At 46.0% G+C, this 27874-nt stretch overlaps 1 protein-coding gene across 6 annotated transcripts in view; it reads right to left on the bottom strand.

Annotated features, from left to right (window-relative positions):
- ATP2B4 (ATPase plasma membrane Ca2+ transporting 4) overlaps window positions 1-27513 on the bottom strand; it is a 157407-nt gene extending 129894 nt beyond the window's left edge. For 4 of the 6 annotated variants that reach the window (XM_033152731.1, XM_033152725.1, XM_033152728.1 and 1 more), the window contains exon 1: window positions 27360-27512. The gene's annotated coding sequence lies outside the window, so the exon portion shown is untranslated. Of the gene's footprint in view, window positions 1-26874; window positions 27034-27359 lie in introns of those variants that run through there. The other 2 variants (XM_033152730.1, XM_033152726.1) reach the window with 2 other exon arrangements.
- Between the last annotated feature and the right edge of the window lie 361 nt (window positions 27514-27874).

Here is a 27874-nt window from a genome sequence, read left to right as displayed (position 1 = left end):
AGGGGTACTCATAAGATTTCTTTTTGTATATGTCTAACAAATGAAATGTATGAAACTGCCCTCGGAGGCAAAATTGTTCAGCTCTGGCAGCAAGACACACATGTATCTAGAGCCAAAGCTCAAGAATTAGTGTTTGCCTGAGTTCATCTACACAACGAAAAGGACTTTTACATAGATGCTTTATTCATCTAAAAAGGCACCAGTGCTAACAATATCATTAAAAAGCCCTTTCTGACTTCCGGTGTGAGCACCATTCTGAGCAGTTGGGAACTGTCTCAGCTCCGAGACAGCTCTGGTTTTTTGGGGGGTAGGAGCATCCACAACCGTGCTGCGGGCTCCGTTAAACCACGGGAAGAGCGTCCCGTGGTCCAGGGTTTCTAGCGGGCTCCAAGGTGCCGACCTGTTCTCAGGCTTCCCTTGTAAAAGGGAGGCTTGAGCGAGCAAGCTCCGGTACGGGGCTGAAGAAGCCATCTCCAACCGAAGGAACGAAGCGGCGGCAACTGCCGGAATTTGAGCGCTCCGCTTTTCCTCAATTTGGACCTAAAAGAAGGACTCTGTAAGTATGGAGCTTAATTTGGATCTAAAGTATTGAAATTTGGCTTACGGAGAGAGATTTAAAATGAGGAAGTCCGTCTCTCTCTGACAGCAGCAAGATCAAAGTAACGTCAATGCAGCTGCAGCCACTTAAGAATTGCTTGAAAGTTTAATGCTGATTTTGTATACTTAAGAAAACCCTGTTTGGGGTGAGATTAAGAATTTGACTTATTTCTTCTTATGGATTGTAAAGTAAAGAGACAGATAGTTAACCCTCTGACTAAGGGGGAAATGGTGGCCATGGTCTGGTTTGCGAAGATGGAAAAGTACTGAAACTTTATCACTTCCTGCCTACTCCTGCCTACCCAGTTCCCACGGTCTCCCTGGTTTGACTCAACAATGACCCAAAGCCAGGAAAGAATACTGTTTGAATTACAACTTTTGCAACAGAATGTTATTGACAAGTTTACTCAGATTCGAGTTACTTGGAAGAACTGTATTACTTGTCCACTCAAAGGAAAAGATGGAGAAAATGCTAATCCAGAGATACCATCTGAAGAAGATGCACAAGCACAAAAACAAGAGAGGCTTCCAAGACGTGAGAGGTCGGGAGCCGGTAATTGGGACAGCACAGTGAGCTTCTGGGGTGGCAGCCCAGAGGCTTTAGAACAACAATTCTGGAAAATGCAACATGAAGTGGAGAGTGGAGAAAAGACACTTTGTGACAATGTTACTGCAATTATGTACCAAGTAAAATGTAACATTCTGGAAGAAGAAGGAAAATGCAACACTCTGGAAGAAGAAGAACCTGGACTGGGACAATGTTGGGGGGGAGTCTGGAGGGAGATGGGAAAGGGAAGGGCGAGAATGGCAAGGATGGGGGTGGGGTAATAGGAATTAAGAGGAATATTATAAATGCTGACCACGGTACTCCGACATCAGAGGGGGAAACGGATTATGAGAATGGAAGAAATACCTAGGTTTTTGTTAAAATGTGTTGGTCTTTACATTTTTGAAGTTGGAATCAGAAGGAACAATGGCAACAGCTTTACTAAGTTAAGCGAAGAAAGGATATAAGAAGTTAAGATTTGGAACTTGATGTTTTATTTGATAAGAATAAGTTGTATGATTTAAGATATGTTGATTATAATTGTAAGACTAAGATTAGGTGTAAGAAACTAGATTTTACAATGTTACAAAGTTACTAAAGAAGATTAGAAATGAACACATTAGAGAGAATGTGAGGAAGTCCCAAGCTTAGGATTTTAAAGAAGAGAAGGATTATTAATTGTGTTGTTTTGTTGGTGTGTTTTTGTGTAGTTTGTGTAATGTGTGTATTTATATTCTGTTTATTTTGATTTTGAAAACCCAATAAATTCTTATTTTAAAAAAAAGCCCATTCTTAAAATTCTGGAGCAGCCATGGAGGAGTCTGTCAACTTCTTAAGTATCATAGAACTTCAAAAGCTGCATTGATTCAACCACACAGCATGTCAGTCTGCATCTGAGGATGATGAAAGGCTGTTCTGCTTTGCACACACTTCAGCATCTTCCCCCCATCTTCACTTTATATATTTGCATTCCATCCTTGCCATCTTCCCAGGATATGGTGAACGGAAGCAAATCAGGATCTATATTCAATGTACACAATGAAGGACTGTGATGTGGAGCTATTCTGGAGCCTCTGAGGGTTCAGCCCCCATAGGTGGCTCAGGAAGAAGCTAAATAAATGTAATTTGGAAAAGGAGCTCAAGAGATAGGTATTATGATGATCAGAAGCTGATGGGGAAATAGAACCTGCCTGGGATGGGAACATGTTTTCCCTTCGCTAAAGCACTTGGCGGAATCAACATTCCAAATTCTAATATGTATTTTCAAATGCACTTTCGAAGCAGTGCAGGGAGGTCTCAAGACAACTACCAAAGCACTGTAGCTATCTCAGACCTCCCCATTCCCACAGCAGCCACAATCCTGAAACAGAAATGAGAGATGTGAGTCATAGGTTTCCCACAAATCAGGCTGCTGTCTTCAGAGCTACAACATGAAACAGGATCATGGGTGCCTGTGGTAGCAATCTGGTATCTTTACAGAGAACAGCCCCCCTCCAATCACATGCTAAAGGCATCTCCCAAGTCTATGCTTTCATGGGTCATTACCAACTCTCCCTCCCCCCTTTTTTTACTGCATCACAGATCAGAGCTGTGCCAGGAACTTATGCACTGCAACAGACCACCGCACTCTCTACACCGTGAAGCTACGCGCTGCAGCATGTCAATGCATTCTGCAGCAATTGGATGCATTACACGTTCAGCTGCAGCACACTGCAGTGACGTCAGGACTGCATAGCTGGCTGTCCTGACAGAGCAGACACACAGCAGCAGCAGGGGGGTGGGGTAGGATTGCTGGGAACAGAAGGCACCCATGACCTGCTCCTGGCCCTTGCTTTATGGCGCCTCTCAGTGTTGCTAAATGTGATCCCTTAGCACAAAGTAGCCACACAGGAAACAAGCTAGCATACAAAGAAACAGCCCCGCACGAGTCTGATCATCTGCAGAATGAAGGATGGAAAGTCATGATTAAAAAACAAACAGCAGAAGAAGAATGGAAGTGAATAGAAGGCGGAAGGAGCAGGGATGGGAGAGAAGACAAGGGCTGGCTTGCACATTATGTCAGCTGCACATCATGGCAAACTGCTGGCATGTCATGACTACAAAATTTGGCCAATCCTCACTACTATGCCAGAAACCACTGTGTGTGTGTGAGATAGTGAAAAGCATCCCAATTACCAATGTCAAATGGTGCATTGCAGGTACCAGCTCCCACATGGAGTGTTTTACAGCAGCACCCACAAGACAGTGGCTGCAACACATAAACTTGCACCAGCATGGAGCACTCCCATGTATATTGCTTCTGAACATGTAGATTCCATAGAGCCATACTGTAATGGCTAATAGCTGTCAATAGACCAGTCCTTCATTTTTGTAGCCACACCTTTGGAAAGGCCCCCTGGCTATGGGTCAGCAAATTCCGCAAGTCAAGTTTGCATCTTTTGTGAAGATGTGCTTACTTCTGCCAATATCAATTCTTGCACAATGAATCTGAGGCATATTTCTAGCCCTCGCCCAATTAAACCACAGACAATAATATGAAGCTAATTGAGCTGGTGCCAGGAAAGAGGTGGCTGGGGCCTGAAGATGACCGTCTTTCAAGGGCAGCCCTAATTTTAAAAGATTAGAAAAAAGGAAACAAAATCCAGAGGTTTCTCCACAGGCCCACAGTCTTCATATGAAATCTCTCCTATGCAGAAATATTCTCACCGCAGAATGAAAAATGTACAAAATGGTCTGACTCTGATATAACACTAAACCATGGCTTGGTATTACACGAAGAAGCCTTTAAAGGAACCCTTTGGCTTGTACACTTCCTCTTCCTGTTGCCTCTCCTGTTTGAAGCACATCATAGTTTGCCATTTCACCTAAACAAGCTATCTATGGTTTTTACTTGTCCTGAAAACCAGGATTGGGAACAATGGCTTGATCCCAGCTTCCAATCCTAATTTGCAGCGCAAGTGCAAACCATAGTTTACTGGATCAGATGAAATCTCAGGGAAAGAGGAGACCACAGCAAGAAGATAGGAAGGGAGGACAGAAGTCTAAAGATCCTCAAATATTTATTGTTGAATTCAAATTGAGTTTTTTTGTGGGGGGCACCTGATGCAAAAGAAGAAAAACAAGCTAACACAACTGTTTTCTTAGGCTGAAAATCATTTTTTGCTGGCAATGGCAAATGTATACATCCTGTATTCAAATGGGAGCACCTTAAGTCTTTGTGATGGGAAGATTAAACAGATGACATGAACACCCATGGACAATATTTCAACCATCATTTTTACAATATCAACCCTACCCACATATGACAAGATTTGGGCTGCTTTGACTGTTGGTGGAGACTGAATTTGCAAGGGCTTGCTAAGTGTAGGATATGGACTATCAGCCTCCAGACACCACTTGCTGCATCATAAATAACCCACCAGCTTCCCAAACTATGGGTATTTTGTGCTGCTTTCTCTTGCTCCTACATTCTCTCTCCAGAAGTTTAGACAAGGAAAGTAATTTCTAGCAACTCCAATGAGACCACAGTAAACAAGACCTGTAGACTTGTACAAAAAGCTAGGCTGGCTGAGAAATCAAAATGACAATGATGTGGAAATTATCTTGTGCTTCTGCAGAATATGGGTATTTAGTGGAAGTGCAACTTTTAAACCAACGGCTTCCAAAAGTAGAGGAAGGGCTGCTAAAGGAGAATTGAAAACGTGTGTTAATTTTGACCTCAAATTGCAAAAAATTTTTTTTAAAATGGCTGCAGTCTTTCCTTTAATTCTACAATATACTTTTGGATTGATACCTGCCCTTTATGACTAGACAGCTATAACTATAAAGCATTACTTCACAGCTTTAAGAGAAAGTATCCCTCTCCCATGTTAAGCACTGCCAAATGATTATGAAACTGTAATTCCACCAAACCACTTCCTAGGGTGGGAGTGACTGGGCTTGCAGCAGCTGGAAATGGGATAAATCCCTTCCTTTAGGAAGAACTGGGCAAATGTTCCTTAGAATTAGTGGAATGGCTCCCACTAGCTTCTCTTCACTTTACACTTTCTTCAGGCCTTACTGTATTTCCTCTGCAATTTGTAAAACATCTATTATTTACAGCTTAAGTCTATATTTATGCATTGAAGAAACATCATCCAAGACTCCCATCAACCCCAGCCATGCAGGGATGAGGGCAGCAGAACATCTGGAGGGCACCAGGGATAGCAGAGAAACCTTCAGATTTCATGGTCTTTGTAAAAATCTTTAGACTTGTCCTTTAGACTTAAAAGCACCACAGGAGGAAGTCAGAAAAACAAGCACTGAAGTTAGTATTTGGGAAATAGGATCAACCTCAACCTGATCAATGCAACATGCTTTGCAAGAGACTTAAGAATTTGGTGGGAGGTAAAAGCTCAACTTGGTATATGGTGCTCTGGTCCCCAAGCCATTGGCCGTAGCAGCAAGGAAGGGGGACTCTGATGAGAATGCCCCAAGGGAGCAGAGGAGCCAGCTGACCAAATCAGGGGAGCCTGAGCCAGCTGAGTCAGAAGCAGGGGGAGAGGGAAAGGGCTGGATGCAAGTCCCATCACCAAGGAGGCACCACTGTTGGCACAGCAATGAACAATCCCAGCTCCCTATGTCCATACATGCACTTGTTTGTGAGTCCAGTGTTCTTGTTTAGGGTAAGAGCTATCCAACGATAGCCTTGCAGAAGAAGGGGCATGCCAGGTGTCATATCTATGTCTATGCTTTGCCTAGCCACGTATCCTAGACTCTACCACTGCACCTTTAAACTGAGATCCTTGGAACCTGAGCTCATGCTGAGACCATGTACTAGCTTCTTTAACAAAACCTTTGGTATTTCCCGAGCTGAGAGTCTGAGTGTTTCATTGGAGGGTGGGAGCCAGGACAAGAGCCACAATATTCTTTGTTTTGTTTTTTCTTCCACAAAGAAGTCCATTTGGGCAAACACTTGCATGGCCACAAGCCCAGCCATCTGCTCCCATGGACCCAGCTTGCACAGACTCCACAATCCTGTCCACCTGCCTGGAAGTTCCTACGCACCACCCCAACAGCCAATGCCTCCAGGCATGAATACAGTGCCAGACGCAAGCAGACACACTCCCTCCCAGGCTGAGCTCTGCATGCAAGCAGAGGAGCGAGAGCAACATCAGAGCTGACCAGATGGGAGGATGCAATGGTGAAAAGAACGGGGAAGGAAAGGGGGAAATGGTTCTGCAAGAATACTCTTCACCTGTGCAAGAGCAGGACCAAATGTACAGAGAGCAGCATATGAAGATCTCTACTGGCTTATGTACTGAACACTGGCTTGAGAAAGAGCCCAGATCTTAACAACAACAACAACATTGCTGTTCCAGGAATGTTTTTAAAAGGCCATCCATTGTTTTGATGCTTCCATGAAGCAGCTACACAAATAATCATCTTTCCCTGATGAATTGAATTGAATTCCTTTTGTCATCCAGCAGATATCCCAGGAATTACAGGTTCCCAGGAGGTACAGTAGCCTGTTGTCTTTGTCCATGGAGTTTTATATGCCATGGAAGAATTGATGCTTTTGAATTATGGTGCTGGAGGAGACTCTTGAGAGTCCCATGGACTGCAAGAAGATCAAACCTATCCATTCTCAAAGAAATCAGCCCTGAGTGCTCACTAGAAGGACAGATCCTGAAGTTGAGGCTCCAGTACTTTGGCCACCTCATGAGAAGAGAAGACTCCCTGGAAAAGACCCTGATGTTGGGAAAGATGGAGGGCACAAGGAGAAGGGGACGACAGAGGATGAGATAGTTGGACAGTGTTCTCGAAGCTACTAACATGAGTTTGGCCAAACTGCGAGAGGCAGTGAAGGATAGGCGTGCCTGGCGTGCTCTGGTCCATGGGGTCACGAAGAGTCGGACACGACTTAACGACTGAACAACAACAACAACACAGTAGCCTGTGGCCTTTAAAAACCTGACCTTCAACAGGTGAACCAAAAGGCCTCCTCCTTTCACCACCACCGCACAGGTCTCAGGTGTCCTGTGTTGCAGAGGACCTTGTGAACTGTAATTCCTAAAGGGTGAGTTCAGATCTGCAGGCACCAGATGCTGGGGAAAGAGCAGCACAAAGACGTACTGGATGGGTCATACTTGAGGGTCAGGTGTGGGGCTGACTGGCAAGTCCGGAATCCCCTAAGTAAAAATAAAAGCTGGGAACTATTGCTCTCCTTGATGCCCACTGCAGCCTCCCATTTCCAGAAACTTAATCTAAACCCAAACCATGTGGGCCGCAGGGTTTCACTTCTTACATTTAGGGATGCCAGAGGGAGACATTAGCCATCAACACCTGTGGGCTGGTCATGGAAATGACTTGTGCAGGTGCCAATGCCCCAGGCAATACCTTGTAGCCCACTTTTTGGCAAGAGATTTGGCAGAGAGATAACGAGGAACTTTTGTTTGGAAAACATTAAGCATCTGCAACCAAATATACTTTCCTCCCTTGATGGCAATAGGGTCCTTCTCTTCTCATGTTGACTCACACTTTTGTCACCTTATTTTGGAAGCAGCTCACAGTAGTGAAAATAGGCAGGCATAGAATATTGGCAAAACATTCCAACAAAATGTTTCACTTCCATTTGTCAATGAGCTCATTCATCGTTGAGTTCAAAGTACCAGCAAACAGTATACCATTTCCAAGAGAATATATAACCCATCTTAATCACCAGCAACTATCTCCTCTGTGAGTATGTGTCAAACAATCTGTTTCGGTCCTTCAAAGGCTTCTCACACCGCATGGGCAAGTACAAATGAATGGATCAAAAAAATAATCCCATGTGGTGTTAGTCCTGGCAATTAGGAAGAAGGAGGAAATGACTCGCCCACAGACGCACAGAAGTGTACCGCAAAACCAGAGAAGGGCGGGCGGTGTATTCAGCATATGAACAAATTTGTTCAACTAACATTTGTAGCAGTCTCCTTGCAGACCTTACAGTACAACACAACAGTTTTCTAACCCAAAAGGGAAAGTTCAAGTGATAAAAAACAAAACAAAAATCTTGTACAGTATATCACAGAACTACACTCAAATTCACTTTGCACATCCACTGCCCTGGAGAGCTGACTAATATGGAACACAGCACATTCCTGCGACCTCTCCAAGCTATGCTGTATGTTGTCACTAGGGAATGTTTTAAATCACTGCCCAGCTTCAAAAAATTCAATTTTAGTTTTACAACTCAGAGTATGACGAATTCTACTACAGCTCTATGCAGAACTCTTATGCATATGCAATAGCATTATGTATGCTTACTCAAGAATAAATTCCTCTGTGATCAGTGAAGGTTTCCAGCAGGTAAATCTGGAGAGAATTGAAGCCAATGGCTGCAGTCCTAAACACATTTAGGACCTCCTTTTGCTTCCGCTATACAGTACCATCAAAATCCATCCAGGCTTTATCGCAAATATTGCAGGAGACAAAGATAACAGAAAGAGGTTTGACAACAGTGTCATTCTGTACACACTTCCTTTCTTGTGGCCCCATCCTTTGGAGCTACTGTAACTAAGCAGTTGCTATTAAGCACCCCCGTCCTGACATCACATTTTCCATCTTTAGCTGTCAAATCTCACAAACACGACTGCTAGTCCAGGGCAGCCATAGAAAGTCTTTTAGGCTGCAGTCCTGTACACATTTACCTATTGAGCTCATGTGACATGAGGTGTGGGCTGTGGTTGGGGGGGAAATGGCATTGTGGACTGAACTCTGCTACGACTGCAGACTACAACTCCTACGAAAGTTAAGACTTGGGTAGCTGTTGGTTAAGCAGCCCATTTGGAGTCTCCTTACACCTGCTGAAATCCCCTCTCCTAATCAACAAATAACCTACCCACTCAGCAGAGTGTATGATGAACCCCCCCCCACTCCATGGTGAGAAGTTAATTCTGCCTTCAAAGGCTTTTTGCCCTCTGCAACAAGCCAGAAGTTCCCCCGACAAGTGGTCAACAACCACCAGCCTCATTTCACTTCAGTTTTCCTCCTGCCAAAAGATAACTGGCTCTAAGTGAGTAATGACAAGGGGAAGATTTGAACTGGCAAGCTGAAGGAGCGCCGATGTATTCTGTTCTCATTCTTGGAGGTTTGCAAATTCAAACCCATTTCAGACCTGTTCAACTGTTACGGCTTGCCACACACAGAATCCTGGGGACGGCAGTTCTATGAAGGGGGCTGTGGGGTTTTCAGGAATTTTCGGCACCTTCACAAATACCTTGACAAGGCTAAAAGGCCCAGAGTTTCGGGGTGGGGTGGGGTAAAGCCATGAGAGGGAGTTCAAACCAGGGCCTGCTGAACTCCATTTCAATTCTCTTCAGACTCCAAAGCATCTTCTCAACATGTAGAAACCAAGCAGAAACTGAGGTCATAAATCAGTAGCTTAATTAATATATTTGTTAGGACCAATTGCAAAGTCACAAAGGGTTGAGCAAGCATTTAAGTCCATCAGAGGGGAGTGACAAGCTGGAAACTTGGCTCCCTAATTTGTCATTTTTCAATGGAGCCTAATAATAGCATGAACAGTAGTGTAATGAAAATAATACCATTATTATGCCATTGCTCAGTGTCCCGTACAGATTTCCCTCCCACTTAAGAGGGGCCATATGAAAAGAGGACCTGCAACAACTATTAGATTTTTCGACACACAGACACACCTGCCCTGGGACCTGCAATTTTAATCTCAGGGTGGATGCTGTTGTGGGCAAATCCTTAGGCTGTGCTCGAGCTATCCTTGTGACCTCTGTGCCTCCCTTCTTGGAAGCCTGTTGCTTTTCTACCCACAAAGAAAGGCAAACAAGAAAGAAATGCCTTCTATCGATGATCCATCAGGATGACTGAAATACTTACGATTCTGTACCTGCCCTATCAGCAATTCCATCAGACTTTGGAAAAGGTCATTTAGCCTGCCTGCCTGGCATTCTCTCTCACAAATGTACCATATGTAAAACAGGGACAAGAAGCCACCTTCCTTCTCAACGGTTATCTACTTAGATCTGCGCTGACAGACAAGAATTCCCTCCCTCCCTTGTGACTTTGCACAGCACCAAGGCCCTCTGGTCTATATAATATATACAAATAACCAACAGCAGCAAAGCAAGCCTGGGTTGAGTTGCAAAGAGCACTTCAAGGAGAACGCACACTGTGCACATCTCATCACCAAGATTGCATCAGTGGAGGCTGGGTGTGCATTTATTTATTTTTTTACACCAGTAAAAAAATCTGTCCTAGTCTCTCTTTTAAAAGGATGACAAGCCTAAAAGAGAAGATTGGGGGGGGGTAATAAAAGCATCTCATAGATTAAGAATTCAAAAAGCTTCTTACCAGTCCTGACAGCTGCTATCATTCTGCCTTTTAATAAGCATACTGTGAACGTCACAGTTTCCACAACCAAGCCTAACTGGCAGACGGCAACGGCGGGTGAGGGGAGAGAGATACAGCCACGCAGATAGATAGTTTTGATAAGACTGGTGGGGCTGAAGTGGGGTGTTCGTCCTCTGCCTGGAAAGGCAAATGCACCTTTGCTCTCTCCTGCTTAAAAAGCATAACAAAAAAAGGATGGTGGGAGGACGGGCGAACAGGGGGCAGCACTGTTTCCTAAGCATTCAGACTAGGAAATGATATTCTAGTCACAAGGAAGGACTGGTCAGGATGTCACCTCTGGGTGTCACAGAATTTAGGTCCCCTCTACATGCACAGCCCACAACACGGCAAGGGACCGCTTCCCTAAAAAAATCATTCTCCACAGCTACTGGGGTGCCTTCTCCTAAAGAACCAGATGCCTCCCATCACACTTCACCAGTCCAGCAATGCAGGGAGTGTAAAGGCAAAGGATCCCTTGACAGTTAAGTCCAGTCAAAGGCGATTGTGGGGCTTGCTTTCAGCTCGAGGGAGCCAGCGTTTGCCCACAGACAGCTTTATGGGTCATGTGGCCAGCATGACTAAACCACTTCTGGAGCAACAGAACACTGTGACAGAAACCAGAGTGCACACAAACGCAGGGAGTGTACCAGGAGGGAAGTTATGGAATGAGGGAGGAGTGCCTGTCTTCAGACTGGGGGTTGGGCTTTTAAGGCTCTGAAGTTCTCCTTGACGGGGCGGTCATCTGGTGACAAAAGCTTAAACAGCCTTTGTTCTTGCCCTGCCTTGCCACCTTCTCCATGGGATCTGGCATCAGACCAGACCAGGACATCATGCTTGCAAGCAACACAGCAACATGTCAAAATGGGCTCTGCCTTGTTCATCAAGACACACGTGCAAGTCCTCAAAGGCCCACAACCCATTTCTACCGGCCTGCCCATCCACAGTACTCCTGCGTAAGAGCAGCCCAGGAGGTGGTCTGGCAAGCCGCTAGCCCCCCTTGCTCCCGGCAGGCATGTGGGGCCAACTGTGAGCCTGAGAAGATGCTCTTATTCAACACTGCCCTATTATTTCTCACAATAGCAGGGATTAATTCTCAGAACAAATAGAGCTTTGCCTCCATTCTGAAGTGCAGCGATTTGTTAAACCCAATGCGGTAGTGTACACAGCTGCAAAATACATAATTTCTAATTAATGACTTGTTTTATGGCACTGTGCATACATCAGCTGAAAAGCAGTCCCTGCTCTGAAGAATTTATTCAGTGCACACAGATAAAGGGCGAGGTGGGGCGGGGAGTCTGGGTTTTGAGGGCACCGAGAGGTATGTGACTTGCTCACTGTATTGCAGTAATTCAGCTTCAAAGCTAGGGAAAAGCACCGAGATATCAAGACTTCAAGGAGATCCTGGCTGCTGATCCACAATCTTCAAACAATCTTCAATGACTGCATTTATGCGGTGACAGAAGTCTTGGCAGCCGATGCAATGCCTTCATTCTTTAAGACGCGCTCAGACTATATAAGGACCTTACAGCTTCAGTCAGTGCCCTCCATCCTTCCTATATAAGGGCCAAAACAGACATGCAATGCAGGAGATCTGTCAAACAGGATCTCTCATGCTTTTTAAAAAGTCTTAATAATACTCAAGGGCCCTACCGATTTGGATTGGAGGGTTAACCTCTCCCGCTGCACCAATTTTTCTGATTAAAATCAGCCCTTGAAGTTTCCATTTGGCCCAGGAAGGAAAATATTCCTGTATCTGTTACCGTATTTTTTGCTCCATAAGACGCACTTTTTTCCTCCTAAAAAGTAAGGGGAAATGCCTGTGCGTCTTATGGAGCGAATGGTGGTCCCTGGAGCTGAATTGCCCAGGGGCCAAAAGAGGATCATGCTTTTTATTTTACAAAGGAAAAGGGAGTGTTGAAAAGACCCCGCTCAGCAGCTGATCAGCAAGAGATCGGGAGAGAGATAAGAGTCCCGGCTCCCTTTCAGCCCCGCCCTCCTTTGTTGAATGTGCTGCAGAGGGAGGTTGTTTGTTTCCCCAGGACATGTGACTGGCTGATTAGATTATCTGTCTGGAAACTGTAGAAATGGCTCCCTTTCCTTAAGATTTTTTCAGAAATGTGAGTTAAACCTCATAAAAATGGGGCTTTTCCTCTTTGCTTTTCCCCCTTTGCAAAAGGAGCTTTGCTTTTCCCCCTTTGCAAAAAAAGCTGCAAAACCTTTAGCTGATCCTCGAAAAAAAACCCCAGGGCTTTTCCCTTTGCAAAAAAAGCTGCAAAACTTTTAGCTGATCCTAAAAAAAGCCTTTTGCCTTTGCAAAAACAGCTGCAAAACTTTTAGCTGATCCTCAAAAAAGCCAGGGCTTTTCCCTTTGCAAAAAAAGCTGCAAAACTTTTAGCTGATCCTCAAACACACACACACACACACACAAGGGCTTTTAGAGGAGGAAAATCAGAAAAATATTTTTTTTTCCTTGTTTCCTCCTCTAAAAATGAGGTGCGCCCTATGGTCCGGTGCGTTCTATGGAGCGAAAAATACGGTATTTCACCATCCAGTATCCCTAACGGAAGCTTTGGGCGGGGCAAATCAATGCCAATAAAGGATATGATACAAGAGATTTTGGTTAACCCACCCCCTCAGTACTGCTGCCTAAATCCAAGTGTGGGTGTGGAGCTGCTTTTAAATAAGGGGGGGCACCTTCATGTATTACTCACATAAAGGGGGCTCCATAAGTACATGGGGCTATGGAGTTTCACTGCTGGACTTGCCCCCAGGGTTGCAAACTTAGGAAGGTACCTTATACAAAGTCAGGTCATTGGTCCAGCCAGCATAACAATATCTACACTGACTGGCAGTGGCTCTCCAAAGTTTCAGATATTAGAAGCCCTACCTGGAGATACTGGGGATTGAACCTGAGACCTTCTGCATGCAAAGATGATGCTCTTCTCCCAAGTTATCTCTCTTTCCCTGACTGTGCTGGATCAGTGTGTGGATTTCTGTGAGATGTACACACAGAGAACATGATACCCATAGACTTCCATGGCGTGGGGAAAATCTGTGCTGCTGCAGACTTCAGTGTGTAACACATGACATCAGGGGCTGGGCCCAACACCTCTTGTACTCATGAACATGAAAAACACATTAAGGGGGCTAAGGACATCAGGAGAACCAAGTATTGATCTGCCACACCAAGGTTTGGCTCTAATGCTGCCATTGCTTGGAAATGACCAATCTGACTGCTACATCACACACCATTTTGCTCAGGATATTGTGTATCACGTCCCTTTAATTTTATCTGCAGCCTCCCCATCTGCATTTTCCAACCCATTTTAAATTTGGTTGTTTAAAATTATTTGGGGTGTTCCAACTAGAAATGGAAAGGTGGGATAGAAATAGCACAATCACATCTTCCCCCAAACAGCTTTCCAGTGAAGTCCACAAAGGTTATTTTTACTGGCCCACCTCCCAGTGCCTAGTTATGTGATTCATTTCTGGCACATGAGGCCATAAATAATAATAATAATAATAATAATAATAATAATAATAATAATAATAATAATAATAATAAAAAATTAATGACTCTTTTTCCTAGTTATTTGGTTTGTTTCACTGGATGCTTGTTTTCCTAGTTGACCTGGAGGGGATTTTTACTGAAGGTCACCAGGCAAGGCTGCCTTCATGCCTAACCTGAAAGAACAGAAAAGTTTCTTAAGCTCCAGAGGAATGCCGCAAGTGCATTGCTGGTACCAACACTCATTTCAAGTATGTTGAAGACCAGCAGTGCTTTGTGGCTGTGCACCCTTGAAGCAACCAAGTATAGTACAGTAGCAGGGATGCACTTCCTTTCCTCTCCTGGAATCAGTTCAGTTCCCAAGGCAATAGTGGGGAAACAAAGACAGTGGGAAAATACTCATTTAATTTTATTAATACCAACCTATTTAAACTATCAAGGCGGTGTACAACAACCAGTACAATAAAACATAACATGCCACAGATACAGTAATAAAAATGACAGGCTTATCTTGTGGCATATATAGCTCTCCCTGTTCCACTTAATCCTTTCAACAACCCTGTGAAGTGGCTTGGGCTGGGAGACTGTGACTGGCCCAAAGTCACTCAGCGAGCTTCATGATCACGTTAGGACTAGAACCATGGTTTCCCAAACCAGGGTCTGACACCCTAACGACCATGACACACTGCATAAGCCCGTTGGTATAAAAAGGTCTTCAAGAGATGTCTGAAAGTCAGTCGTGAGGATGCCTGCAGAATCTCTGTGGGAAGATTCAGTCAGAATCAGTCAGGCCTCTGTAACATGGAGGACCTGCCCTACATCATAACAACCGGTTAGGATTTGGGGACTTGAAATATTCACATGAGGTCATTTCGGCTGCCCCTTTTGATATGCCAAGGTCAGCCGGTGTTCCATCTCTGGCTCACCCGCTGATCTGTCAGATGAGCTTGGGCAAACAACACTGCCTTTCTTGCCTTCGTGGGCCTCCTTGCAAACTGGGGGTCATAATGCAGCTGCCCACTGCCATGATGCGTGGTTCGTGGAAGCGACGGGCTGTGACATCCTCAGGCAGCATCAACATTATTAAAATTTAATCCACCATCACACAGAACCTTCTTTTCTTCAGACTACACATAGCGAGAGGCCAGACGGTGCCTCTCTCTTTTCCCCTCCAAGCAGAAACAAGAGAAAGGAAAGAAGATTAAAAAAGGGAAATATAGGGAAGGGTTGTAAGCCTATGGAAACTTTGTTATCCATTGACATTAAAGCCAAAAGCAACTAATTAAACCACCATCAAAGTCAGATGTTTTATTAGCTCAGCCTTGGAAAATCTTGGCAAGGGACAGCGGCAAAGTCAGCTCCCATGACCAGCTGGAACACGGCATCTCTACCTGATCAGAACATCACCTGTGGATGTTCAGAAAGCAGCAAAAAGAGAGAGAGATGGGCAGCAGTGTTGCTGGGATAATAAGCAATAGCAGCCCAGCCTCACTGTGGTTAATCCTGATAAATTTTGTTGCAGACGGAGGAGATATAATCTCCTGCTTTAGGGTCTGAACAAGCATTTAATTATTAGGCAGTATTAAGGATGAAACTATTATGGGTGCAGATTATCTCACATATGCCCTCTGCCTCCCTATGGGACACTGATGCTTAGCCACCACCAGAGATATGCTACTTAACAGACCAAAAGTCTCTGTAAATTCTTCCTATGCACTATGCTCACCTCTGCTGCCTGAAACAGCGTGTCATTTCATCTCAAGATGGCCACCTGAACAGTGCCGTCACTGTACCCATACATCCCCTCTGTTCTGTTCTGATGAAAGCACAGATACCAAAAGCTTTCATCGAGTTGCATAGGTCTCCATTGCTCTGAAAGCCAGTGCTCTTGCAACCTGAATATTCATCTGTGACAATCCATCATCAACCCCTAGAAAGGTTTTGGTCAAAGGGCTAGTCCAGACATATTATCTTCTTTCCAAAGAACACCAACCATGAAAAAATAATATTTGAGTTAGAATGCGGAAATCCACATATGCGTGCCTAACATTTTTCACAGGTATTTCTTCAGAGGAGCGGGGGGAAATGCCGCCCTGGAAACAACCCCAATCAGGTGGCAATGCGTAATAGACTACTGTTGTCAAAAAGAAAGAAGTAATACAACAACAAGGTATTACTGTAACTCTCCAGGGACACATCCATTAAATATCCATCAAAGCCAATCAGACAAGAGATGGATGAAAGCTGGAACATCTCAGCAAGCTGTGTTATCCACTGGCAAACTTTGCCAAGACTCCCTGAAAGAAAAAAATCTCAGAATGTAAGGCTTGTGCACTGAGAGTCAAATTATACATGATGTGGCAGATCTGATGTAATGGATCTCCTGTTGGTTTTGGGTTTACTTTGACACAGTCATATGGGGCTACAAATTTGATCACAGCAGTAGCGCAGCAGAAGGGGATGTTTAACCCTTGCCTGTGCTTCTTCCCCTACAAATCCCCCCATCTTGAAGCTGCTGTTAACCCCACAGAGGGAAAACTAGAGGAATCTAACCTTATTGCACCACTAATAAATTCCACTGGTAGATGTGCACAGCAGAACTGTGGGAAGTATGACTGCAGCACTGGGTCACAAACTGACACCTTAAAGGAATGAGCAATCTATATCAACCGAGTTTCAAGCACCTAATATTGGTTTATTTTAACATGAGGGTATAGTTTGTTAGAACATCTGCCCCGCTTGGTGAATACAGAACAGCACTGTTACCAAAGCAGATGGTTCTGAGTATCACCTCACCACCACACCCATCAGAGTGAAAGCAATAAAAAAAACCCTAAATTCCTTTTCACTGTAGTAATGTTGTGCTTTTGAGCATCTACACTACATTGCTGCAGTTTTGGGTGGAGTAGGCCTGGGAGCCTAACCAGTGGCCCCTACACATGTTGTTGGACTGTAACTGACAACAATCCTTATCACTGGCCATGCTGAGTAGATAAACTGACTGAAAAAGGACATTTGCATCATCTGATAGTCTAGAATGTCACAAACATCAGTACTGAAGAGCGTTTGTGTCTGTATTATAGACAGACACTATGTCAAATTAGACAATACAAGAAATGCTTGAGTCACACGTCTTTTCATTTTTAAGAAATGGCAGGCACATGCAGGGGGTGTGGCGGGGAGTGTACTCCCATCAGGATTGGGATTTATTATCTTAGTACCAGATATATATATTTGCTAACTGTGGAACACTATTAACAAAACAGGGTAAGAGAATTGTGGAGAGATTTCATGCCAGACCAGCATCCCCAGGGCAAAGAAATGATGTGTCTCGTAGTAAGTTATCACAGTATTTTCTGAGAGTTTAGCAAAGAGCTCTATATTTAATTGTTGATCCTGTGCCCAAAATGGCCTTAGAATCGCCAGCAAGGCCCAGAAGCCAATCTCGCTTCATCCCAGAAAGGTTTTGCTCATGTAGTATTTAAGAGCACAGCGGAGGGTTGGTGTACGATATACAAGTGCTCAATATCTGAAGCTTAAAGGTGGACAAAGCCTCTCCCTTCCTAAACCTTACCTCCCCCCCTTTATCATCTAACCTTGGCAGGCAAATTCTTCTCCAAGGTATAGAATTTAGCATTTTAGGGCTGCTTCCACACTGGGCATTTAGTGTGGCATCACCTTGTATTGTTTGTTTGTTTGTTTGTTCGTTCATTCATAGATAGATACAGATAGGACATACATTTTGGGGGGGGAGGGGGGTCCACATGACATTGTTCTCTACTCTTTTACTTTCAACCCTCATGTATTTTCCCAGTGCTTCTTCCTTTTTCTCTCCCCTCACAACAGAAAATCTGACTTTTTTTTTTGAGAAGAATGATTAGACACGTCATGCCCTTAGTGATACTGCTCCATCTTTTCAAAGACAGGTAAACCTGTCACATATTCACTGTAGCCTTTGCTATAGTGGGCACCAGTTTATATCCCTGCCAACATTTTAAAAAATCATCTTTGAATTAGCACTAAAATTACTTTCGAATTATTTTTTAAAATAAAAATATTAGCAAAACCCTGCTTAAATTATAGTGTTATAGCACTGTAATACTATAATGCACATTTTAAAAAGACAGAAACCTTTCCAGTCGGCACCAGCAACATGCCCCCCCCCACCAAATTAAGCACTTCCAATCTACACTGCTAATTCAAAACAAACATTAATCGTGCTGGGATTTTAGGTTGCATTTGTGTGAGTGTGAGTGAGAGTGAGAGTTAGAGTGAGAGTGTGTGTCGTAAGGTGCAATCAAGCTTAAATTAATAAGTACTTAGCGTGAAATAAACAATTGATTTTCATTTCATTTTGAAACCCCAAATGGCTGCTCAGAGACATTGGAACTTCCCCTTCTTCACCCACAGGAGCAATGTGGGGGAGGGGGGATCTCGTGGGATCAACATACAGTAAAAGTTCTATATTCTGCATAGTGTGGAAAGCCAATTGCACTTGAATAGTGATTCGTTAGCATCCCTCTGGATGCAGCCTAGGCTTAGACCAGAAAGAAACCAACTTGGGTCAAAGGCTCCTTTTGAGGAGTCCAGCTATAATATCCAGAATCAACACCATTCTGTGAGTTGAACACACACTTTTCTGCCCCCTCCCCAATAATTATCCCTACCACGTATAAGTGGCCATATCAGAATTTGGTACTGCCAGGGCTGAATTTAGGTTTGATGAGGCCCTAAGCTACTGAAGGTAATGGGGCCCTTTATATGTTGAGCTGTCCTTCGTCAACAACAAATTGTCGCTGTTTTTTGTGTTGAGTATTTGCTATATGGTGATTTGTGGACCTAATCGGTATCTAAAGCCAATTGCACATGCAGAAGTAAGGCACCCTATATATAGAAATGAACAAACCAGTGATATTTTAGGGAGCAGGCTAGTAGGTGGGACCCATTACTTACATCATAGGAGCCTACACAACACTGTTGCTATATGTAGGTTTTATGTTATTTGTTTTTTATCTTATATTTTGGAAATGTACATCCAGGTTTTTTTCCTTTAATTTTTTTGGGGACCCCAAGCTATAGTTTGTTTAGCTTATACGTAAATCCAGCACTGGGTACTGCACACACAAATGATGTCGATGCAACAATTCTGAAGCTTCAGTGCAAATGAGAACAAACTGCAGAGAGGAGGGTGGACAATTGATCTGAGTGCCCTCCCTAGCAGCAGCATTGGTGATAAACTCTGTATGGCCTCATTGTCACCCTATAGTGCCCCAGGGCAGTTCACTAAAGGCTGCTTCACAGCTATTTCTGACAGCATAAAAGCTGGAGCAGGACCCTGGGACAGGGGGAAGGTACATAAGCATCCCAAAGGATCTGTGAAAATGTCAACAGGGGAACAGTAATTCTCAAAACATGCACCTACCTGCTGAAGGAAGAAAGCCAAATATGTATGAATCATAATAAAAAGAACCAGGACCTCTGCATTTAAAAGCAGTACTGATATATCTTTTGAAGAACAACTATATAATGAACTGTATGCCATTATTACTGAAACAGTGAGGTAGGGTCATGATTTACATTCTATTTGAAAATTTCATCTATGAACTGCAACAAATATCTGAAAGCTCCTGACCCAGCACAGCTAGAAGGGTAGAAAACCAATTTGTTATAGTGCCATGTGATATATTTAGTGGCACCAAATTTATTACAGGGGCAAGTGAAAGTGCAGTGACAAAGAGGATAAATCCTTGAACCTCAACAAGCCAACAACAGACTTGGTGAGACAAGACAGCAAGCAGGACAGTGAGAGCCCCTCCTCTGAAGAGGGTTCACAGCTACTATTATCCATAGGAGTAAGGCCATGCCTTTCAACCTTTGGTTTGACCATGGGGAGGCAAACTAAGGCCCGGGGGCTGGATCTGGCCCAATTGCCTTCTAAATCTGGCTCGCGGACTGTTTTTACATGAGTAGAATGTGTCCTTTTATTTAAAATGCATCTCTGGGTTATTTGTGGGGCATAGGAATTCATCCCCCCCCCCCAATAATATAGTCTGGCCCTAGTTGACTGGGAGGGCTGGTGCAACAAGCTGGCTTTCCCAACAGACTGGATTTTCTGCAATGAGGGTTGTGAGAGGGAAATGTGCTAGAGTGTATGGGGGTAACACTTGCTTCAACACAACATTCTCTATCCTCCCCACAAACCATCCAGAGCGAAATGTTCTGTGATCAGGTCATCTGGAAGCATCCCATGTGAACGGGTGCTATTTCTCTATACTGTAATTTTTAAAAATGTTTCATTAATTAAAGAAAAAGAATGGGATAAGGAATAAAGCAAGGCTTCCACCCAAGTCAGTCACTAAAATGGTACCTGTGCCATTTTGCATCTCATTAATGAGGCACATGCTTTTCTGTGGGAAAATTAGGAAACTGATGCTTCAACAGAAAAAGTGGTGTATTGGGGACTGTGCCTTCTCCTTGCTAATATCAGACTGTATACAAACAAGACAAAAATACCGGTGGCTGTTGTAGCCAGCCAGTTAACTATCCCCAAAAAATGTGTGAATGGATGTCATAGTGACAGACACCCTTCAACCAACTTTGTCAAGTGAATGTATGCATGGCATTTGAAATAGGAGGCCAGCTAAACACCCATTGCTGCACCAATAGCACACAGAAGGTTCACGGAAAGGTTTTCCAAACTGCAGTGCTTGGTATCTCTCTCACACAGATAGAATTGCAACATACAGTGAAGCTTATTGTTGTGCCACAGATCAAGGCAAAGAGTGCACCACTACGTTTGTTCTTGGCTCCCTTGGCGGCTTAACTCAGATTTCCCACAAAGTAGTGAGAGACTTGAGATCTGAGCCGTTTCCACAGTTCTTCAAACAGAGGTGGAATCCCTTTTGTGGAGGGATGTCACACCCTCCTGGAAGAGAGAAAAAGTGGGCATCTGTGTTACCCTCTAGGCTATCTGGGTGAATTTCAAAGCTCAAGTGTAAAAACGGAGGGAAGTAAAATGTTAATCCCAGCTCACCAACACTCCACAGTCCTGGAAACACAGCTTGCTATTGTATTTTCTTCAGAGGACTAAGGAGTTCTAACTTCAAAGCCATCTTACACTTCAGAGAATGACCCCACTACCCATAGCGCTGCTGGTGTGTTTCAAACCCAACCTATAAAACCTAAACCAAGGGAACCACAAGTTATATTCCACGCAAGCAGTAGAAGCAGAATATACACTTATGCAGATGCTTTTCCATTTCTACTGAGGAACTTCAGCTCCTGCTAGTTTTGCTACCACACTAGGCTATGAATAACCATGGGATCAGGCTGCAATATACAGGGTGCATTCAGATGTGGGGAATGTTGCATTAGTTTCCCTGGCTATGATGCTGGAGCTCCTGTCCCATTTTCTAATGTTCTTTTTGACCAATATACCAGCAAGGACTGCCCCTGTCCATATGAACCTACCTGGACCCTGAGATCATAATCCAAGGCCCTTCTGAGGAACATAACAGAATGACTGTCTTCTGTTGGCAGCTTGCTGGTGGAGAATGTTATAAGGTGATGGATTATAGCAAGACAAAACTTGACTATCAAAATCACTCTAGAGATATGAGTGGACAGGGTGGCAACACAAGAACGGGCCTTTTCTGCAGTGGCTCCCTGTTTGTGGAATGCCCCCCCCCCGGGAGGTTCAGCGGGCGCCTTCATTATACACCTTTAGACAGTAGACAAAATTGTTCCTCTTCAACCAGGCCTTTGGCTGATTAATTTCCAATACCCTTTTAAATGGAAGAAGGGTTATTTGTTTGGTCTGTTCTGGTTTTTATTATTTGTGTGTGTTTGCTATCTTGCATTTTTGTGTTGTGAACCACCCTGGGATCGACAAATGAAGGGTGGCATACAAATTTAAATAATAATAACCACAATGCTAAATTTCATTCACACCAGTTGGTGTGGTGTGACAACAACATTGGACAATTCCCCCCCCACACTCTTCTTGCACATGCGTGCTTCTGTTCCCTCATGATAACAGCAGGAAAGAACCATTCGCCAGTATTGAGCCCCAAGTTTTATCACTTTAATCCTGCAGTTCTGAGGATTATGGAGGCTGCAAACAGATCCCCCCCCCCGGAATCAAGTAACATGGAAATGTTACACAAAACATGTGATATGTTCCATTAGATTTCTGGAAGTGGCTTTTATGCCATGTGGAAGTTGAAATACACAGTAATGTGGAATTTAACACTTGGGGAAGCTTTGGGGAAATGGAATAAACTGCCTTCTGAATGCAGCCAGAATCTTCTGTACTCTTGAGCATTCTAACTTGCAGGGAGTGGGGGGATTCCTTGCCCTTGGCTTGCTGACAAGTGGCTTTGCAGAAGACTGCTCAAATCCTTTCAGCTTGCTATTTCACACCTTTACTTATGTCTAAAAATAACATTGCACGGAAGGGGTTTGTTTTGCTGTTTTGCATAGTGAATGAAAACAACAAGATGACATTTAGGAGATATTGTGCAGGTGGTGGGGATTCAATCCAGATATTCAACAATGCTCAGACCCAACGCTTTCATAGAGATAGTAAGAGATCATTCCCTCCCCCACACAAACATTCATAGGTGTGTGGATGATGGGGCTTAGAGTATGATTCACCCTGATGTTGTGGGTTTCTGCCCCCTCCCTCCCTTAATATGACAGGCTGGTGCAAACAGGGAAGTAAAATTAACGAAACACATCAAAATCCCATTGAAAAGAAATTCAAGCCACATTACCCTATAGAGAGCTGCAATTCAGCCCTGAGTCATACTTCACAACTAGATCTTCATATTGCAGAATAGCTTCAGCACCCCAAGTTCCCTCCAAGCCTTTATGGCAACAAGCATCCTACACTTGAGTATTCAACAGCCTCAGCTAATCAACCCTTTCTTGGCTCTCCTCCCAGCTCTGTCACTGCACCTCCATTCTGATTTTCTGACTTGTAATAGCCTTCATTTAATTCTAAGGCTAGATTTGCACACTCTCTGGCTTGCGACAGCCTTCATTATTCCAGCCTTGCCCCACTGCACTCCAACTTTACCATAGAATTACTGCCCCGCTTTGGGAGAGGGCTGTGGTTCCATGATGTGAAATGCAACCTGCGAGAGGCTCCTTCTTCAATCCCTGAAAACTCCAGTTAAAAGAGCACAGGGGAGCCTGAGCAGGGAAGATCTCTGGAGGCTGGACAAACCAACAATAGGACTGAGGCTCTCAAAAGGCAGCTCCATGTTATCTTTTTGTATTGTGCAAACATTACTGCTTTCCCAGCTCTATCCTCCCTGCACAGTGAGTGGTGTTAGGTAGGGCTGCCATGCAAAGCACCATGGCTGCCCGTTACCCTGAATTCACACAAGGCAACAGAAACAGCTAAAAAGTCCTCTTCCTGCACTTTTAGAGGGAGCGGAGATTTGTTTTATTTTTTAAGCTGCTGAACAAAATCAAGCTGTAACGCTTCTCTTCCCTGGGCTCTATTGAAGGCATGGTAAATGCAGCACACAGGTCTGAGATCAGAGATGGGGAACCTGCAGCTCTCCAGATCTAACACCCATCAGCTGAAGCTGGCGTGACCAATGGACAGGGATGCTGGATGCTGAAAGCCAGCAACACCTAGTGGAGGTTCCTCTCCAGCAAGGCACACTCAACGGAAATGGGAAGGGAGGCAACAGGAGGAACAAAAACCATTTTACCCCAGCGACAATTCACTAGCAGATGGGAGTTTCCCCCCAGATGAGGTTGTGCTTTCCCCCCCACCTGTCAGGAGACTGGCAAAAAGTCAAGACAGGATTGCCTTGACGCTAATGGGGAGGGGGAGAGCAGGGTGTGCTTCCATCTGCTACAGCCATTTGGCAGCCCTGATTACCAACTGTGTCAGACTGCAGGGGTTCTGCACAGCCACCCATAGGAGGAGTCCCTGGTGTCAGCTGCTGGGAGTGGGGAGGGAAGAGGAAGAGAAAGGGGAGATCTCTGGGGGTGGGTGCGGAAAACACCATTCAAAGACACACACACACACACACCAGGATCCTATGCAAGAGTACTACAAAGTAATCCCAATAAGTTTAATTGGATTTACTTCCAGGTAAATGTGTACAGGATTGCAGCCTTAAACCTTTTGGGGTGAGGTGGGGGGTGGAATTCTCTTAAATAGTTACTTAAGGATGCGGCTACTGCCTCTAAGCCCCCTCCCCAAATCTTTGAATAAATAAATATGGGAGGACATTTACTCTAACATGCTTTCTGGGGGGCACAGAAAACAGAATGCCACTTGGAAATAAAAAAGATTGCTATATAAAAACTACACACACATCCATTTCCTCTGTTGTTTATTGCCTCAAAAGACACACAACACACGCCCGCCCTCCTCTTCTAGATTGCTTAACGCGGATTCCTGCTTAAAAGCAGATTCCTACACAACTCTCACAACTAGGGGAGTTAAGGAGTAAGAAAATGTCATGTCACTCCTGCCTACCCCGCTCCCCCCCTCCCCCGCTTTTAAAGCATCCTAAAGGGAGACGTGGATTTTCTAATCGATGCGACTCTGAATAATGTGCGGCGGGGAGAGGCGAGTGTTAATTCCTCTCTCTCTGTGTGTGTGTGTGTCCGCCACACTAGCAACACAAGGGGCGGCGGCGGAGAGACAGCCCAGCGTGGTTTGGGGCATGGGATGGGTGTGGAAGGCACATTCCGCTGCATGCACGGGTGCATCAAAGCAGCGGAACAAGTTACACAAGCGTGCCCTTTCTCCTACTTTCTCTCACTACTACCGAACCTCACCTGCTGGCGCGCTATGCGGCCATGGCCCCCCAAATTGTCGTCCCCCATTTCTTCTGGCATGCCCACTAACGCAAGCCCTTCCCGACTCGCCAGAACACCCGGCGTCCGGTTCTGCAGCCCTTGACCCACCCACGCAGCGAGGGCGTGGAGTCTCCTTCCGCCGCTCCCCCGCACGAAGCCCACCCCCCTCCTCCTCCTCGGCCGATCTCCGCAGTGGCAAGCAGAACATTCCTCCAGGCGCCCCACTTTGCAACACACATCGCCAAACACTTAGAAAGACCTCCTCGGCGGGGCGGGGCGGGCCGTGAAGAGGACCTGCGGTGGCAAGGAGGGGGCGGCCGGGCACGCTCTCCCCGTCCTGCCGCGCCCCTCGGAGGCGACCGATTAGCTGGCATTTTTCGAGCTCCCCCGCTCTCCCTCCTCCTCCTGCATCCGTCCGTCTGGTTTCCAGCAAGTCCATTTGTCAGCGCCAAGCAGGCGCCCCCGCCCCGCCAAGCAGCGAGGAGGGGCCCAGCCAACCCGCCCCCCCCCCCACGCCGCCGTTTTCAAATTAAAACGCCTAAACGGTTGTCGTCGGTGACACACAGACCCAGTATTGTGCTCCCGACCCGGTAAATAATCAGGTTACTGTGCTAAAAGCCCAGGAGGCTGCACAAATACACACACCACGCAAGCAGGCTACAGGTTCGGATCTTGCATACTGAACTGCACAAACCTCCTCTCGCGCTTCTTAACTTGCTTGCCATCTTCCCCTGATTTTTATTTTTAAAGAAATACTGAGCACCACCCAAAAGAGCAGGATCGGGGCCCCATGTGCAAGGAAGGCGCTGTCCGGGAAGCGCCGACGCCCGCAGGGAGAAAGAGCACGCCCTGGCTGCGCGCCCGCTGAACCCCGCGCGCCTTTTACTACGGATTGGCCAAGAGGTCGAGACTTTCGTTTTCTTTTAGTCCCCTTCCGCGCCCCCACGATCCGCTGAATGAGTCTCTCACACTCCCATGACACGGGCTAAATTGCTTCAGGAATTCAGCCCTCCTTCCCGCGCCTCCCACCCCCCGCCCGGCCTCTAACCACCACCTTTGCTTAACAGAGGAGTGTTGTAATGTTGGGGGTGTATTCCTGAAACGGCGTTTCAGGAAGATAAGACTGTCAGGCGCGGTTACACCGCCTGCCAACATTTCTGCATGCAACAGAGTAGTAGTGGAAGGATTTCTCTTTTTTTAAAGTTCAGTTTCAACATCGCGGGGGAAGAAACGAGATAAAAGGCTGGGAAACAAGATATTCTGCACTCTTCTTTTTTTTAAGGCAGTCTATGAGCAAACCCACAGAGCAACCATATTACAGTTGTAAGCAAAACAAAAAACCCCACCATCAACAGGCACGCAGCTTTATTATAGCTACAGACAAGAGGCCGACTATAATCGTTAATGGATTTCCGCAAACGCCCCGTTGCTCCGCACAAAAACACACTCTTAAAAGAAAAATAGCAAAACCAACCAAATGACCTCAAGGAGCGCCCCGGATTTTCCATCGCTAAATTATAGGCGGACAAACTGTTGCTTTTATTATGCACTTTGTGCGGCCGGTTTGCATTGCGAACCTCCCTGTGATCTCCGTATGAAGGGCGCCGTACAAATTCAATGGATAAATGGAAATCAACTCCGAAACACTCTCCCACCCCGCTTCCTGGGGGCTGCGCGAGAAACCGGCCAGACAGAGGATCTTTCCGAGCCCGATCTCTTCCCGGCGCCTCGCGATTCCCATGCAAAGCGGCGGCTCCGCTCCGCCCCACCCAAATCTGCCTCCCTGCTCCATCTCCTCCCTCCTCCCAAGTTTGCTTCCTGCGGACCGAGCGCACCACGAGCGGGCATGGAAAATATGTTTGCAACACTTTTCCATCCTCTGCCTGTTCCCCCAGTCAGGCTACCCGGGGGGGGGGGGCGAGGAGGGCGGCGTCCCCCTCGCCAGGCCCCGGGGGCGAGCGCGAAAAGCGGGAGGAGGAGGAGGAGAGACCCGTAGGATCTGGCTTACTTTGGGCGCCCCTCTGCAAGCAAGCAGGCGGCGAGATTGTCGCGCCGGGTTTCTTTCCGAGAGCGGCGGGCTCCGGCCCCCGAGAACCACCCAGCCGCTCCAAGCGTGGCGGCTTCGGCTTGCTCGCAGCGTCCGCACCCGGATCCGCGACGACGGGCAGAGCAGCAGCGGCTTTGCGCGGCGCCGGAGACCAAGGCGGCTTCGCAGCTGCTTTTCCTCCGCCTCCAGCCAACCCGTCTTTCCCAGACTGGGAAAACCCCCTGGATTTCCGAGGGAGGGAGGGAGGGAGGGAGGGAGGGAGGAGGAGATCTGAAAGGGGTGGGGTGGGGGAGAGCCCTGGGAAGCTCGATTCCGGATCCTGCCGGTCTCTCACTCTTCCCGAAGTTTGGAGCGAGCCGGGATCCACCCCGGAGTGGCGGGAAACGGCCCCAGTCCAGAATGCGGGGATCCTGACAACTCGGCGCGCTTAGTGAGCAGACACGAACCTGCGGGAAGGCGGCTCCTCGGCGCGGTCTCCGCGCTGCCTCTTCGCCCTTTTTTTTAAATCCAGCGTTTTGCGAGTCGAGTCCCTCCTGCTCCTAGCGGCGCGAGCTTAAGAAAATGCTCGTCATGGCAACGCCACTGCCTAGCCCGGCCAGACTCGCACCCCCCGCCCGCCCTCCTCCAAAGGAGGAGGGACTCTCTTAAGGTGGCGCAGGCGAAGCCCTGACGCATGGGAGCTTTTTAAGGGGGATGAAGCGAGATGCGGCTCCCTGAAGAACGCCGGAGGGTTTTTGCTCGCGCACGCGACTCCCCCCACCCCTCCCCGCATGTAAGGAGACAGATAAAACTCTGAGCAGGATCGATGGAGGGCTAGGGAGGAATGGGGAAAATCGGAGGTGCCGGGCTGGTTTGCTCCCCCCCCTTTTCTTTTTTTAATTGCACGCTGCTGCAGGCAATTATTAAACACCGCTGCTTTGGAAGAAAAGGCAGCTTTTAGAACAAAGTATCTCTCGATTGC

The sequence above is a fragment of the Lacerta agilis genome, chromosome 6 (genome assembly GCF_009819535.1).
Source record: "Lacerta agilis isolate rLacAgi1 chromosome 6, rLacAgi1.pri, whole genome shotgun sequence".
In the NCBI taxonomy this organism is placed as follows: Eukaryota; Metazoa; Chordata; class Lepidosauria; order Squamata; family Lacertidae; genus Lacerta; species Lacerta agilis.
The sequence above is the reverse complement of the archived record's forward strand: the minus strand, read 5'-3'. Positions and strand labels throughout refer to the sequence as shown.